This window comes from Adiantum capillus-veneris, chromosome 3, assembly GCF_014529385.1.
Source record: "Adiantum capillus-veneris isolate H3 chromosome 3, ASM1452938v2, whole genome shotgun sequence".
Lineage (NCBI taxonomy): Eukaryota > Viridiplantae > Streptophyta > Polypodiopsida > Polypodiales > Pteridaceae > Adiantum > Adiantum capillus-veneris.
In genome coordinates this window covers 107,413,003-107,427,741 of record NC_140933.1, presented here as the reverse complement: position 1 = coordinate 107,427,741, position 14,739 = coordinate 107,413,003, and positions in this window count along the sequence as shown.

The window sequence follows — 14,739 nt, the reverse complement described above, 5'->3', positions numbered from 1 at the left end:
AATTTTCCCAGATGGATGGAGCTGGGGAGATGCCAATAGAGGAAGAACACTTAGATCCACAACCCAACCTGATGAGAACCTTGTTATAGAAATACATGTGAACAAGTTGGGACAATACTTGGAGGGTGATGAATCCAATGCGACCATACCAATCACTTCTAAGGGATTAACTGTGAAGGGAATCCTTGATGGTGGCGCCGGGGTTAGCATTGTGACTAAAAATTCTTGGGAAACTATGGGAAAACCTCACCTTGAAACCACAACCATAGTAGTAAAGATGGCCAATGGGTCTATTGTTAAACCTATTGGGATGCTAGAAGATCTCAAGATCAAGGTCTTTGGACATAAAATAAGAGTTACCTTCATTGTTATGGATTTCTCCAAACACACTATGGCATCGGAGATGATATTAGGATGTCCTTTAATGAGAGAAGCAAAAATGGTGCATGATTGGTCTAAAACCATGTCTACTTGTAGTTCCAAGATTCTATCATTCGAGTGGATCTTGGTGACTGGTCGAGCACATCCTCTAGGAAACAAGTTTATAATTGATCATAGATCTGACACCACAGTTCCCTCGGCCCCATTGCAGTATTGTTACACGTGTAAAGCGGACACTGATGTTGGGGAAGATTCTCCTTATATGAATGTACTACCTCGGATGACTGAGTCGGACAATGTGGATTGGGTCCACCTAGCAGCAACCATAGACACTTGGGGAAACAGGGGGACGACCTGGGTAACACCTGAGGGGGATGAAATGCCCGTACCCTTAAATATGCTACAAGCAATGCATATAGATTTTGACAAGACTCATCCTAATATAATGAAGAAAACATACAAGTGGGTCCCTAAAGCTTTTTTAGCGACCATAGCTAGTGCTAAAAAATAGAAGCTTTGTAAGAAACGTCCCACTTGCTCCACGAAAAGTAAGAAAATGTAGTGGTGGATTCTTAAACGACTATTGGAAGCTCAAGGCTACTATCAAGGAAATGATCAAATCTGGGTGCCAAAACGTAGATTGTGTTCTTACCTATCACCTGACCCATGTGCGCCCAATCCTGTAGCTCCAAAATTTGGATATTGGGCCAAGGACCAAAAACTATTCCATGAGATGAACTCCATGAGAGATCTTTTGAGAGTAATATTTAGAAGCCTAAAACTACCTCATTACAAAGAAAATCCGGTGGCACTAAAGCCAGTCCAGGGTTACATGAGTCACTATTTCCAAGAGAGTGGTTTGAAGGACTCGGAATAGGACCAACTACCAGGAGATCGGGAGTTGAACCAAATAGACATGTCAAACCAATTGATTTTCAAAAATGGGTCAAAAAAGATAGTGGATCTAAGGATCCATATTACCACTTAGCAAGCTTTAAGCCAATGCTAAGAGCAAAAGGCATATTTGATTTCCATACTCAATTCGAGGAATTTGGAATGACATTATAAGGGGAAAGCACTAACATGGTTCTCAAACATTCCACCAAGGTCAATCATAGACTTAAATACATTAACTCAAGGATTTGTAGCTGCATGTTCTAAAATGGGGATCAAACACAATACGATAGCTCAAAACTATAGCTTCAAATAGAAACAAAGTGAGTATGTTAGAGATTGTGCAACTAGAATGAAGCAAAACATTGCAAGATACCCAGAGCTAGAGATACCTGTAGAAGAAAGACTAGTATCATTGTTTCTAGAGGGACTGCTAAACAAAGAACTTCATGCTATATTGTATAGCGAGAAGCATATGATCCTAGAAGAGTGTGTGTCAGGTGCTATTGACTTAGGAGACAATTGTGATATTTTCAATGAAGAAGATGTCCCTAAGGATAATCAAAGCGAGAAAAAAACATCCACCAAACCAACACAAGTGGGAGTGGCTGTTGCAGCATCGCTTTCATCCATAGAAGACATACTCAAAAGGATGAATGAAATGACAATGAATAATATGCAAAAAACACCTATAAGGGGACCAGGGAAAGGGATACCGCAATAGGGACAACCAATTAGACCACAAAAATGTTGTGCAATCGAGGATAAATGGACCAACCATGAGACCAATGAGTGCTATTACCGACCAAAGTATAATTGAAATGTTCACTATGTGCCTCTGAGGCCACAAGGACAACCCATGTACAGATATCAGTCTAATATGGCCCAAGCTCAAAGACCACCGATGGGTACGGAAATACCTAAACCCGTGTTGGGTCAAAAACCTCCATATCCTGGACATAATGTAGTAGTTGTAAAGTATATGTATTCAGAGGGAGTCATAGATGAACAAGCACTAGTGCCTGTTACACCCTATGCTAAGCCGTCTACCATAATGGTAGAAGGAGGTTGGTATAATTCACATCCACCTCCAATGGAAGAACTTGTGACTGATACTACACTAGAGCTTGCACCAATGCATTCTGTAGCTAATCAAGGTGTTAGACCTCCAATGGTAAGACCCATGATTAAGCCAAGAACTGGATATTGTCATAACTGTGGTGCAGATGATCATTGGAAAATGAATGCCCAAAGCCTGACAAGAACCTAAGGCCAGTTGAAGCTTATTGCTGACGGGAGCAAAGAAAACCCCGAACCCCGATGGCCTATAAAACACCGGGGACCGAATGGCGCGCCTCAAGCCTTTCATGGTAAAGCAAACAGGGGGCACCACCTAGCTTTTACGGCTAGGACGCAAACAACACACCACCATAACAAAGTTTTCATCCAAGAGAGATGGATGCTTGGGATTAATGATGAAAAGGAAAGGGAATGAGATCAAGTGAGAGAGAGAGAGAGAGAGAGAGAGAGAGAGAGAGAGTGAGGGAGGGGGTATAGCGGCTTAGTACTTAGGCATCACAAAAGGATGGCGAATCCGCACACCCTTCACACATACACAAGCTCACTCCAAAACACAAGACTAGGTGGCGATTCCGCACACCTCACATGGGCAAAACATTGCAAGAAAACATACTCACAAAATCTCAAGCTTTATTTAGAGAATTAGGCGATGCAATGGGGAGCATAGGGTAGGGGAATGAGAAGGGAGAGAGTGGTAGAGCACATGGCGGATAGGTGGGAGTTGATGGTGAAGACTCACACGAGGATTATGGCCATCATCCTTCATTTAGTTGCCCTTCATCTTCCATAGCCAAGGGTGTAGAGGTCATGCTCAAGACAAGCATGGTGATTGCGGTGGTGGTGATGGTGTGGGTGTGTGTGTGTGCACTAGGCACACACAGTGCATAGTGTGTTCTTTGGTGATGTTGTGTGTGTGTTTAGTGTGATGGTGACCCCTCTTTATATAGGGGAGGATGGGGGAGAAATTCTAGAATTTAGAAATGAAGAAATCATTATTTATATAGGCCATGTGACTGTGGGCCCCACTTGTCTGGCTGTGTGTATATGTGCCAGAACAGCAGTCTCATGAGAGAGAGACTAAGAGAGAGAGAGATGGGTGAACGGAAAATGAGAGGTGACATGGAGAATAAAGTAATTACAAGAGGGGAGAGAGGGGAGTGTGTTCAGAGGTGAATCTGTGTACAGATGTGTGTGAACACAAGAAAAATCAGGTAACCACCGGGTGGGGATGGGTCTGTGGGCACCTTTTTCAGTGAAACTGAGTGTGTGTGAGTGTGGGGGAGGTTATTTAGCTACAAGACAAAAGACATGGCACCCTTTAGAGAGAGAGGGGGGTATTTGGGTCATGGGATATGATAGGAGAGAGAAAGAAGGGGTGGGGTATACTATTTTGGAAGATAGGGTAAGTTGCATGTGAGCTAGGGTGCATTATTGGTGAGAGGTGGGGTAGCTTGAGGGGAGAGAGAAAGGAGAAAGGACAAGGGGAAGAGAGAGGGGGTTGATCTTTTGAGTGGAGGAGAGGAAAAGGGACACACGGCGGGGCAACAGTGAAGAAAAAGGAGGCAAGGTGGGGATGGGCTACCCCGCAGGCATGAGGTGGCCTATTTTACCTTTCTTATATATTTACATAATCATACTTTATTTTTTTCTTACTTTTTCCAATGCTTTTTATCACTCCCTCCCTTAGAGGGGGTTTTCATGGGGTGGGGACGAGAGAAGAGGGGTATGGGAGCTTGGCTTGTGAAAAGCCCCCATCATTAGCCCTCCCCTTTTGGCTAGAGGCATTCATGTCTCTAGCTCATCTGTTTGATCATTATCGTCGGAGGTGGCGGCTAATGGTGTGCCCTCATCTGGAATGTCAATAGGTGGAGCCTGGTCAAATCGAAGAAAATAAGGTTTAAGTCGCCAACCATTTACCCTGGTTTTATGAAGTTTTCCATCAGCCTCCATAAGCTAGTAGCTTCCATTGGCATACTTTTTCCTGACGATGAAAGGACCTTCCCATCGGAGTAGGAGTTTCTTATCCTTGCGCGTGTCGAAGCGATTGTCGTAGCGGAGCACCAACATTCCTTTCTTCAATTCTTTTTTCCGGAGATACTTGTTAAAGCTAAGCCGTCTATGCTCTGCTTGTGCTGCATAATAATTTATTGCTTCTTCTCTGTCCAGCTGCAGTCTTTCCAAGTTGATGATATGATCTCTCAAATGCATGTTGGGCTGTTGAAGCTGGCTTGCCATTACTCTGAGACTTTGTAGTTGCACTTCAATGGGCAAGATTGCTTCCTTACCAAATACTAGATGATACGGTGTGAATCCCAAGGATGTACGAAATGAAGTTCTGTAGGCCCATAAAGCTGGTAGTAGATACTTATCCCAGTCTCTAGGATGATTGTTTACCTGCTTGGTAATAATTTTAGAAACCATTCCATTTACCTTTTCAACTAGGCCATTACATTGAGGGTAATATGGTGAAGAGTGCCTCCTTGTAATGCCCAGTTTCTGCATTAATTCTCCTACCAAGTCTGCTCTGAAACCTGGCCCTCTATCAGAGATGATCTCTAAAGGTGTGCCAAACCTACAGCATATGTGCTCGTAGATAAATTTAGCTACCTCTACCGCTGTGATTCTAGTGGTGGCTGTAGCCTCTGCCCATCTAGTCATGTAGTCGACCCCCATGATAGTGTAGAATTTTCCTGAGTTGGCCCTAGCTAATGGCCCAATGGCATCGATACCCCATTTTTCAAATGGGCCATATGAGAAAATAGGTGTCTGTGGTTCAGGCATAAGTGACCTAGTGCCGGCCTTTTGACACAACTTACATGTTTTGCACCACTGGTGTACATCACGGTTGAGGCTAGGCCATATGAAGCCTGCCTGCAAGATTTTCCTACTTGTTATGTCTAGGGCAAAGTGACCACCACAAACCCCGTCATGACAGCTAGCAATTACTCCCGTGATTTCCTGAGAGAGAGGGACCTTCCTGAGTATTTGGTCCTTACCCTAATAGTACAAACCGTCATTGATGAGTCAATACCTTGTGGCCTTCTGCGTCAGCCATTGCTTCTATCCCTTTGTTAAATCTGATGGGCATTCCCCTGTTTCCAAAAAATGCATGATGTCAGGCAAGGCATCACTTCCTTGAAATAGAGGGAGCTTTAGTTTTATTGCTCCAACCACCACTTCCTGTAGTCTTTCACTTGCTAGGGCATCTGCTTCTTGGTTTTGAGCCCGGGATATGGTGTATTTGAACTTCTTCAAACTTACCCAACAAGGTTTTTACACCACTTAAGTGAGTCCTTAAACTAGGATTCTTGCATGTCCATGCTCCATTTACTTGCCTTACCAGAAGTAGAGCATCCCCAAATACATTAAGGCGTTGTACACCTTGCGAGACGCACCATTGTAGACCCTTGGTTAGTGCTGCATACTCAGCTTCATTGTTAGAATGTGAATCTAACAATTGGCCCAACGAAAATACCTTTGTCCCTTTGTCATCAAAGACCACTATGCCTGCAGCTGCTTTGTCGGACGCTCGCTTGTAGGCTCCATCAAAGTAGAGAGAGTATGCTCCTTCTACCATCCGTGGTACTGGAGGTAATCAGACTTCTCCTTCCTTAGATTGCTTCTCCTTCCTTTCAAAGACTTGGTAGGTCATGAGTCCCCCCAAACTTACCCTTGTCGTGCTTTCTACCTGTACCGTATAGTCAAACTCTTGCAGACGAACTAGCCATTTAGTAATTCTAGCAGACACATCCATGTGTTGTACAACATAGGGAAATATTTTATCCGTGGTTAGAATCACAAATTGCTTAGGCAGCAAATATGACCTAAACTTTGTAGTTGCAAATCTAAGAGCTGGGACTAAGTGTTCCACATGGGTGAAACCTTTCTCTCCTGCTGTCATCATTCGACTAGAGAAGTAGATTGGCCTCATGAAAGATGTCGTCGTATCCTTTTGGAGTAGCACAGCCCCCAATGAGTCATCACCAACACTTGAGGTGACATAGAATTTTTCATCCCACTTAGGTGGTGAGATAGTTGGTAGAGTGGCTAAGACCTCCTTTACCTTGTTGTAGTGATGTTCGCTTTCCTCGTCCCAAGTGAAAGTTGATCTTGGAGTGAGTTGTTGCAGTGGTAGAACAAGTTGTGATAGTAGATGTATGAATCTACTTAAGTACCTCACCTTCTGTAGAAAAGAGACCAGTTGACGTGCGGTCGTTGGTGAAGGTAGGGCTATGAGTGCGGACACCTTACTTGGGTCGGCGTTGATACCTTTTGCTGAAATTTCATGGCCTAGTAGAATGACTTTACTCTCCCCAATGTGGCATTTATCCACATTTAATTGCCCACCTAGGCTCTGCAACCTGGCCAAACCTTCAATTACCTTTTCTAAATGTGAAATACGGGAGCTATATATACAAAAATCATCAATGAACACTCTTATGGATGTTCCAAAGAACGGTTGAAAAACATATGTAACATATCTTTGGAATGTGGCAGGTGCATTTGTGAGACCAAATGGCATAACCCTGTATGCAAAACAAACCCATGGCGTGATAAAAGTGGTTTTTAGCTGATCTTCCAAGGCTATGCGTATTTGAAAGTATCCAGAATAACCATCACAGACGGTATAGCATTCAAAACCCGCTACTTCATTCAGAATTTCAGTCAAGAAAGGGAGAGGAAAGTGGTCTCTCTTTGTAGCTGCATTTAGTGGTTTGTAGTCAACACAGACCCTCCACTTACCATTCCTTTTAGGCGTCACCACTACGGGTGACACCCATTCTGAGTTTTCTACAGGATAGATGAATCGCGCCTCCAGCAGTTTCCTTACCTCGGCCAAGAGTGCCTTTTCTTGTATGACCCCCAATCATCGTAGCTTTTGCACAACTGGTTTTACCCCTTCCTTCAGCTTAATATGATGTTCCACCACTGTAATGCCTGTGATTCTTTCATAGTTGTCAATGAACAGGTTAGGAAATCCCATCAACATTTGCAAAAAACTATCTTTCTCCTCAAGTGTTAATTCCGTAGACAACATACCCTTCAACCTACTTTCTCCTAGGCCAGGTGATTTTCTCTCCTCTTCATTGGGTTTCCCTTTTGGTGATGGATCACTAGTTGTGCTTACCCTTTGTGGATCCTTCATAATGATACCCATCACATCAATGGAACTGTCACTTTCATCGGTGGATGTGGTCTCCTCCTCAGAACTGGAAGATTTGCTAGTGGTTTCATCTGCCGATGTTTCCAGATTCATTTGCTTTTGCTTGCCAATCCTCATGTCATAGTAGATTGTCTCCCCTTTCTTACCGGTCATGCGTAGAAGGCCAGTACCCCAGTCCTATTTTGCCTTCATGGCCATCAACCATGGCCTTCCCAAAATTAGTGGATAGCCCTCCCCCTTAGTAGGCATTACAAAAACATCTACCTCTACCTCAGTGTTGAAAGCTTTGATTTTCACGGCACTTACCACACCCACACACTTTACTTTTGCGTTGTTTGCCATCTTTGCCTTGCATGGAGAAGGCTTGTCAACCTCGAGCCCTAATCGAAGCATCATAGCTTCGCTCATTACACAGATTTGTGCACCTCCATCAATGTAGGTGTTTCCAACCCTCTTTCCTTTTATGTTTACGTCGACAATTGGAAGGATGTCATCCATGTTGCATCCCGAAATTGCTCCGGCTACCTTTGTTTTGGAGCGTCTTGTACTTACCATTTTAGACCATTGTCGCCTTACTTTTGGTGCAAGATGTAGCAGCTATGGCCATGTAATCTTCGGTCCTTGCTCTGCCACATCCAATGTTAGATCATAGGGCTTAGAACTTTCCCCTAGCTGGAAGTCGGTGATGCCCAATTTCCGTCGTGGCCTGGATGGCCTCTTGCTAGTTTCTCCTCTCATGCTTCTCTCATCATTTGATTGTGTAGCTTTCTCCCTCCTAGCTCTTTTCACAGTCATGGCTTCAAGTGGTTCTAAAAAGGTTACCCTCTCCTTACCCTTGTCCCTCTCCTTTGCTCAGGGTGGATCCACTACTATGGCTTTTCCTTTCTCTTCTAGCCTTATGATGTTTACAGGGTGATCAGGTGGTGGGGCTGGTGGAAGAGGTGGGATGGATGCTTGTAGTGGTGTCTGGGGTGGACGTAGAATTTGTGTTGGTGGGGGTGGTGCTCGGGGTGGGGGTGTTCTTTCTCTAGGGGGTGACAATTGGTTCCTCCTAACTCCTCTATTATAGTTTTGTCATGGTTTGGGACAGTAGTACATACCGTAAACGTCTTCTCCGCAGTTGTAGCAATGATACTCCCTGTTTTGTCGTCGTGATCTTCCAGGATCTTGATCTCTTTCTTGACTCCTCCCTTGTTGTATTAAGTGGACAGACAAATTCTGCAATTGGTCAGTAATATGGGCCAACATATCTTGTTGGTCATCTCTTACCCCAAGAGCCGGTGGTGGTGGTGGAATGGTGGTTGTCGTAGTTGCTGGTCGACGCGATGTTCCTGATTATGTTGACTCGGTTTCTTTGGCTTTCATTCGCAGCTTCTTGTCTTTAAGGCGAGCAATCTCAACGGCTAACTCGTACGTAGCCGGGAATCTACCTTCACCTTCTCCTTGAGAAGCGGCCATAAGCCATACGTGAACCGATCTTTTTTTAGGAAATCGGGTGCATCTTCCCCCCTAGCCAGTGACTCAACCCACCGTTCCCACAAATCCACAAATTTGGACTCATAGGTGGCATATTCTAAAAGACCCTCCTGCTTCAAGTCTCCCAACTTGTCCCACAACTTTTCTGAAGTGGTACCTCCCCCAAAGCGCCTCTTAAAAGTGGTTTTTAAGGGTTTCCAGTCATCCTTGGTTGCTTGTGGAAGTGCATTGTACCATGATCTAGCTTCTAGCTTCATGAGATGCTTAAAGATTCTAACCCGGGATTCATCCGTATCTTTGTTGCTCACTACACATGCTACTTCAAAGTCATCTAGGAAGTCTGTTACCAAATCCTCCCCCTTCTTTCCTTTAAATGTTGGAAATGCTACACTTGCCATGATTACTGAGAAAGAGCTAGAAAGACACACTGCTTAACTTGCAAAAGTTTTTTTCTTCTTTACAAGGAGACGTGTATACCCTCTTATACTAGGACATAGATTAAAACTTCAAACGGTACATTGCCTTGTACCAAAGGTAAGACAAATGGTTGATATGATGCCAGAACCTCCAAAAACCGCTCCCCACCCGGCATGGTGTCAATGACGTGCTGGTAGTGAGCCTTCAAATCCAGTATTACCTTGATTGAGCGTACACGTGTTGGTATGTGTGATTTGTCTTGAGGTAGGTTGTACTGATTCATGTGAAGCTTAGAGGTGCTTAGTCACTGTCCAAGCTTGTGGGAGAGGGTGGTGTTCTTTCCCGAAACAAACTCATTAGATCCCTAGTTTCTCTAGTGAGAGTGTGAGCCAATGATTCCGTTATCTGTGCTGCAGCATCAGGTGCGACTTGAAAACTGACAGTGATAATTACCTCGGTGACTTGAGTTACCCGATTCTAAAAGTAGAATAGTGTTGATTCTCTATTGTGTAGAGCTCCTTCCATTTTGTTGTTGTGGGTTGGTTGTAGGTTGCGCACATGGTTTCTACCTTCTCCTTCTTCTTCTTGGCATTTGGCCTATGTATATCCACTGGGTTTGGCATGTTGGTTGACTCTCCCACTGCAAATCGATTACTGTTACGCCTGGCACTCGAGCTTCGATGGAGATGCGGAGTTCGTCTAGTTGTGCTTGGAGCTCTTCTTCTTCTGTCGTCCAATTAGCAAATCCTGCTAGCCATTCATCCATTCACAATAGTTTAGGGGTTTCAGTCTTGTAAACTGAAGGGTTTCATGAAAAGATCCTCAATTGGGGGCACCAAATGACGGGAGCAAAGCGAACCCCGAACCCCGATGGCCTCTAAAACACCGGGGACCGAATGGCGCACCTCGAGCCTGTCATGGTAAAGCAAACAGGGAGCACCACCTAGCTTCAGTGGCTAGGACGCAAACAACACACCACCATAACAAAGTTTTTATCCAAGAGAGATGGATGCTTGGGAGTAATGATGAAAAGGAAAGGGAATGAGATCAAGTGAGAGAGAGAGAGAGAGAGAGTGAGGGAGGGGGTATAGCGGCTTAGTACTTAGGCATCACAAAAGGATGGCGAATCCACACACCCTTCATACATACACAAGCTCACTCCAAAACACAAGACTAGGTGGCAATTCTGCACACCTCACATGGGCAAAACATTGCAAGAAAACATACTCACAAAATCTCAAGCTTTATTTAGAGAATTGGGCGATGAAATGGGGAGCATAGGGTAGGGGAATGAGAAGGGAGAGAGTGGTAGAGCACATGGCGGATAGGTGGGAGTTGATGGCGAAGACTCGCACGAGGATTATGGCCATCATCCTTCATTTAGTTGCCCTTCATCTTCCATAGCCAAGGGTGTAGAGGTCATGCTCAAGACAAGCATGGTGATTGCGGTGGTGGTGATGGTGTGTGTGTGTGTGTGTGCACTAGGCACACACAGTGCATAGTGTGTTCTATGGTGATGTTGTGTGTGTGTTTAGTGTGATGGTGACCCCTCTTTATATAGGGGAGGAGGGGGGAGAAATTCTAGAATTTAGAAATGAAGAAATCATTATTTACATAGGCCATGTGGCTATGGGCCCCACTTGTCTGGCTGTGTGTATATGTGCCAGAACAACAGTCTCATGAGAGAGAGACTAAGAGAGAGAGAGATGGGTGAACGGAAAATGAGAGGTGACATGGAGAATAAAGTAATTACAAGAGGGGAGAGAGGGGAGTGTGTTCAGAGGTGAATCTGTGTGCAGATGTGTGTGAACACAAGAAAAATCAGGTAACCACCGGGTGGGGATGGGTCTGTGGGCACCTTTTTCAGTGAAATTGAGTGTGTGTGAGTGTGGGGGAGGTTATTTAGCTACAAGACAAGAGACATGGCTCCCTTTAGAGAGAGAGGGGGGTATTTGGGTCATGGGATATGATAGGAGAGAGAAAGAAGGGGTGGGGTATACTATTTTGGAAGATAGGGTAAGTTGCATGTGAGTTAGGGTGCATTATTGGTGAGTTAGGGTGCATTATTGGTGAGAGGTGGGGTAGCTTGAGGGGAGAGAGAAGGGAGAAAGGACAAGGGGAAGAGAGAGGGGGTTGACCTTTTGAGTGGAGGAGAGGAAAAGGGACACACGGCGGGGCAACAGTGAAGAAAAAGGAGGCAAGGTGGGGATGGGCTACCCCGCAGGCATGAGGTGGCCTATTTTACCTTTCTTATATATTTACATAATCATACTTTATTTTTTTCTTACTTTTTCCAATGATTTTTATCACTCCCTCCCTAAGAGGGGGTTTTCATGGGTTGGGGACGAGAGAAGAGGGGTATGGGAGCTTGGCTTGTGAAAAGCCCCCATCATTGCATACAATGTTGCAAAAAGGGAGGACACTTTCTTGAAGATTGTCCAAAAAACCCTTTAAACAAGGGTAAAACCATAGTGAATGTAGTCCAAGTGATACCTAGTAGCTCATCCTAGTGTGAACCGGTTGTTCCAACCAAGGTAATCACCAGAGCCCAGGCTAAGAAAAAGAAGCATAACTCCTCTGATGATTCGGAGAATACTAAAATTTCCTCTCAAAAGACCAAAAGAAGAAGAAGCAAAAGGTATGAGATGAGAAAACAAAAACAAAGGACTGAAATGAGAAGAAAGCAAAGAAACTATTGGAGGAAAAGGTGAAAGAAACTGGAAGTGAAATCAAGGAAACCACCGTGAGATCTGGAGGATCAATTTTGGTATTAAAAAAATTTGAGACAATTAATGCAGCCTTAGAAGCTTACCAAGCGGGACTTAAACCAGGCCAAAACATGGAAAACAAATGGAAAAACTATCCTTCTCCAAATATGGAAGCAGCTAAGCTTGAAGCTTATCAAAATTTGGTAAGAATTACTCAAGAGATGGTGGAAAAAAAAAACCAAGCTTGAGAGTATAGAAAAACCCGAGGAGCTTGTGGTAGGAAGAAGTAAAGAAAAATCTGAAGTGGTGGTAGAACCCCACCTTGAAACAAAAGAGCCAGATTTTATAGTGAAGATTCCTTCGATGCAATTCCAATCGTAGAAGAAGATTCGTTCGATGCAATTCCAATCGTAGAAGAAGACTAGCCGGGACACTTATTGGAAAAAGTTAGAGAGATTAATGATGGGAGCCTAACTCTGAAGTCAACTCCTATAGAGGAAATTTGATTAGAAAATCTACCTCCTAATATGGACATGGATGTACAATCCTTGTATGGGGATTGCGGATCTAAAGCTTCACGAATTTCTAAACCATTGACTTTGAAAACATTACCCTCGTACTTGGGAGATAACGAAGATGAATCCATAATGTGTGAAACCACTCAGATAAAAAGAGCGGAACAGACCCTAGAAGTAGACAACATCCATTCAATCATGTCTACACCCATTCAATGCACTCTTATTTTAGGAGAACTATTGAAAATCAGACCATATTTATCGAATCATCTACATAAAACTCTAGATAAGGTGGGGATAACATCGCTAATCACAAAAAATTTGGGAAATTTGAAACACGAATTGGATAACAAAGAGATTAGATTTGTTCCAATTAACAAAGTCGGAGAATACTACGAAGGGGAAGAAGGAAACACAACCCTTCACGGAAGATATAACGATATCAAAACCATGGAAATACTGGATAGTGGTGCAAGCATAGCCATAGCCACGAAAGCAGTATGGGAATCCTCGGGACAGTCAGCCATTAGACAAACTCGAATGAAATTGCAATTGGCTAATGGACACATCGAAAAACCCTTAGGAATGCTCAAAAAAGTGATAGTTGTTTCTTGTGGGATTAATTATCAACACACTTTTGCAATTGTGGACTCTGGAAAGAAACTCAATTATGAGATCATCTTGGGAAGACATTTCATGTGACAAGTACAACTTATCCTTGATTGTACGTCAAGCAAGTGGGATCAATAAAAAGGGTTAATCTAAAAGATCACACTTATAGAGATGTCATGAAAACACCCATTCAAGAATTTGACTCAGTCTCTTCGGAAGCTTCCATCTTGGTTGAACAAAGATACACCTATTTGGAGAGCCTAAAAAAATGAGAGCTTAAAACGAGAAGAATGTATCTTAGAAAGGGATTGCATAGATGAAGCCTATGTACCTGAACCCTTTCCAGAGCATTTGTTTGAGCCATTTTAGTGTACTCAAATTTTGGCAACAATGGATGTATGTGTAAAGATGTCTATGCCTACTCAATTTTGCAATGACGACGGCTATGACATAATTTTCTTACAAATGATCTCAACCCTTCACATTGAAGAAAAAATTCAAGAATCCAAGGACTTGATGAAAGCTCAACAAGTCTTTTCAGACCTCTACTATGATGCCACAAATGAGTTAGAAGAACATTTAGCTACCTCAGATGATTCGAGGTCAGAAAAAGAACATGTGAGAGCTAAACTACTCATGAAAGGAGGAGAGGAAAAGTTTCTTGACTTTCCAAAATAGAAACTGAGAAGATAGAAATGGTATAGAAGAAAAATAGACACAAAAAACTTGAAAGCTAGACCTAATATGCCATCAGTCTCCAGTAAAACACAATTTCTGGTGCAGATAGATGCACATGATTGTGTCAAAGACAAAATCACTGGTAGATATCCTTTAAATAAAAATCAAGAAATATCAAAACATTGAGAAAAACGAGAAAGAAAACTCAAGAAAAGCATAAATACCAGGACAAGGATTCAATCATGACACGAGTTGACGAAGAAAGAATTATCAAGAGTTGAAAAAAGCTCTAAAGGAGATATATACAACTGCAATGGGAACCACTAAGGAGGATGGTAAATATATAATGAGTGTTTCATCTCATTACAAGAAATATACTCTCCAAGACCAAAAAATCATAGTCGCAAACAACCTGTCAGAGGGAACTACAAAAACGGGGCGAGTCCTACGAAGGACCTGAGAACGCAAAAAAGATAGATATGGCCGAACCAAGAGAGGAGTCTAGACCTGCCGACATTGCAAACAACCTGACGGAATAAGAAGAAGAGCTCTTGTTAAGCTTACTAAAAGAATACCAAGATATATTTGCTTGGTCTTATAAGGATCTCAAGGGTGTTGATCCAAAAATCTGTCAACATAGCATACCAATGAGAGATGATGCGAAACCAAGTAGACAAAGGCCATACACATATAATGAAACATTTTCCAATAAGATCAAAGAAGAGATTGAAAAGCTAAAGGAAGCCAAATTCATTTATGAGATTGAACACACAAATTGGGTGTCTCCAATTGTGGTAGTGCCCAAGAAAAATGG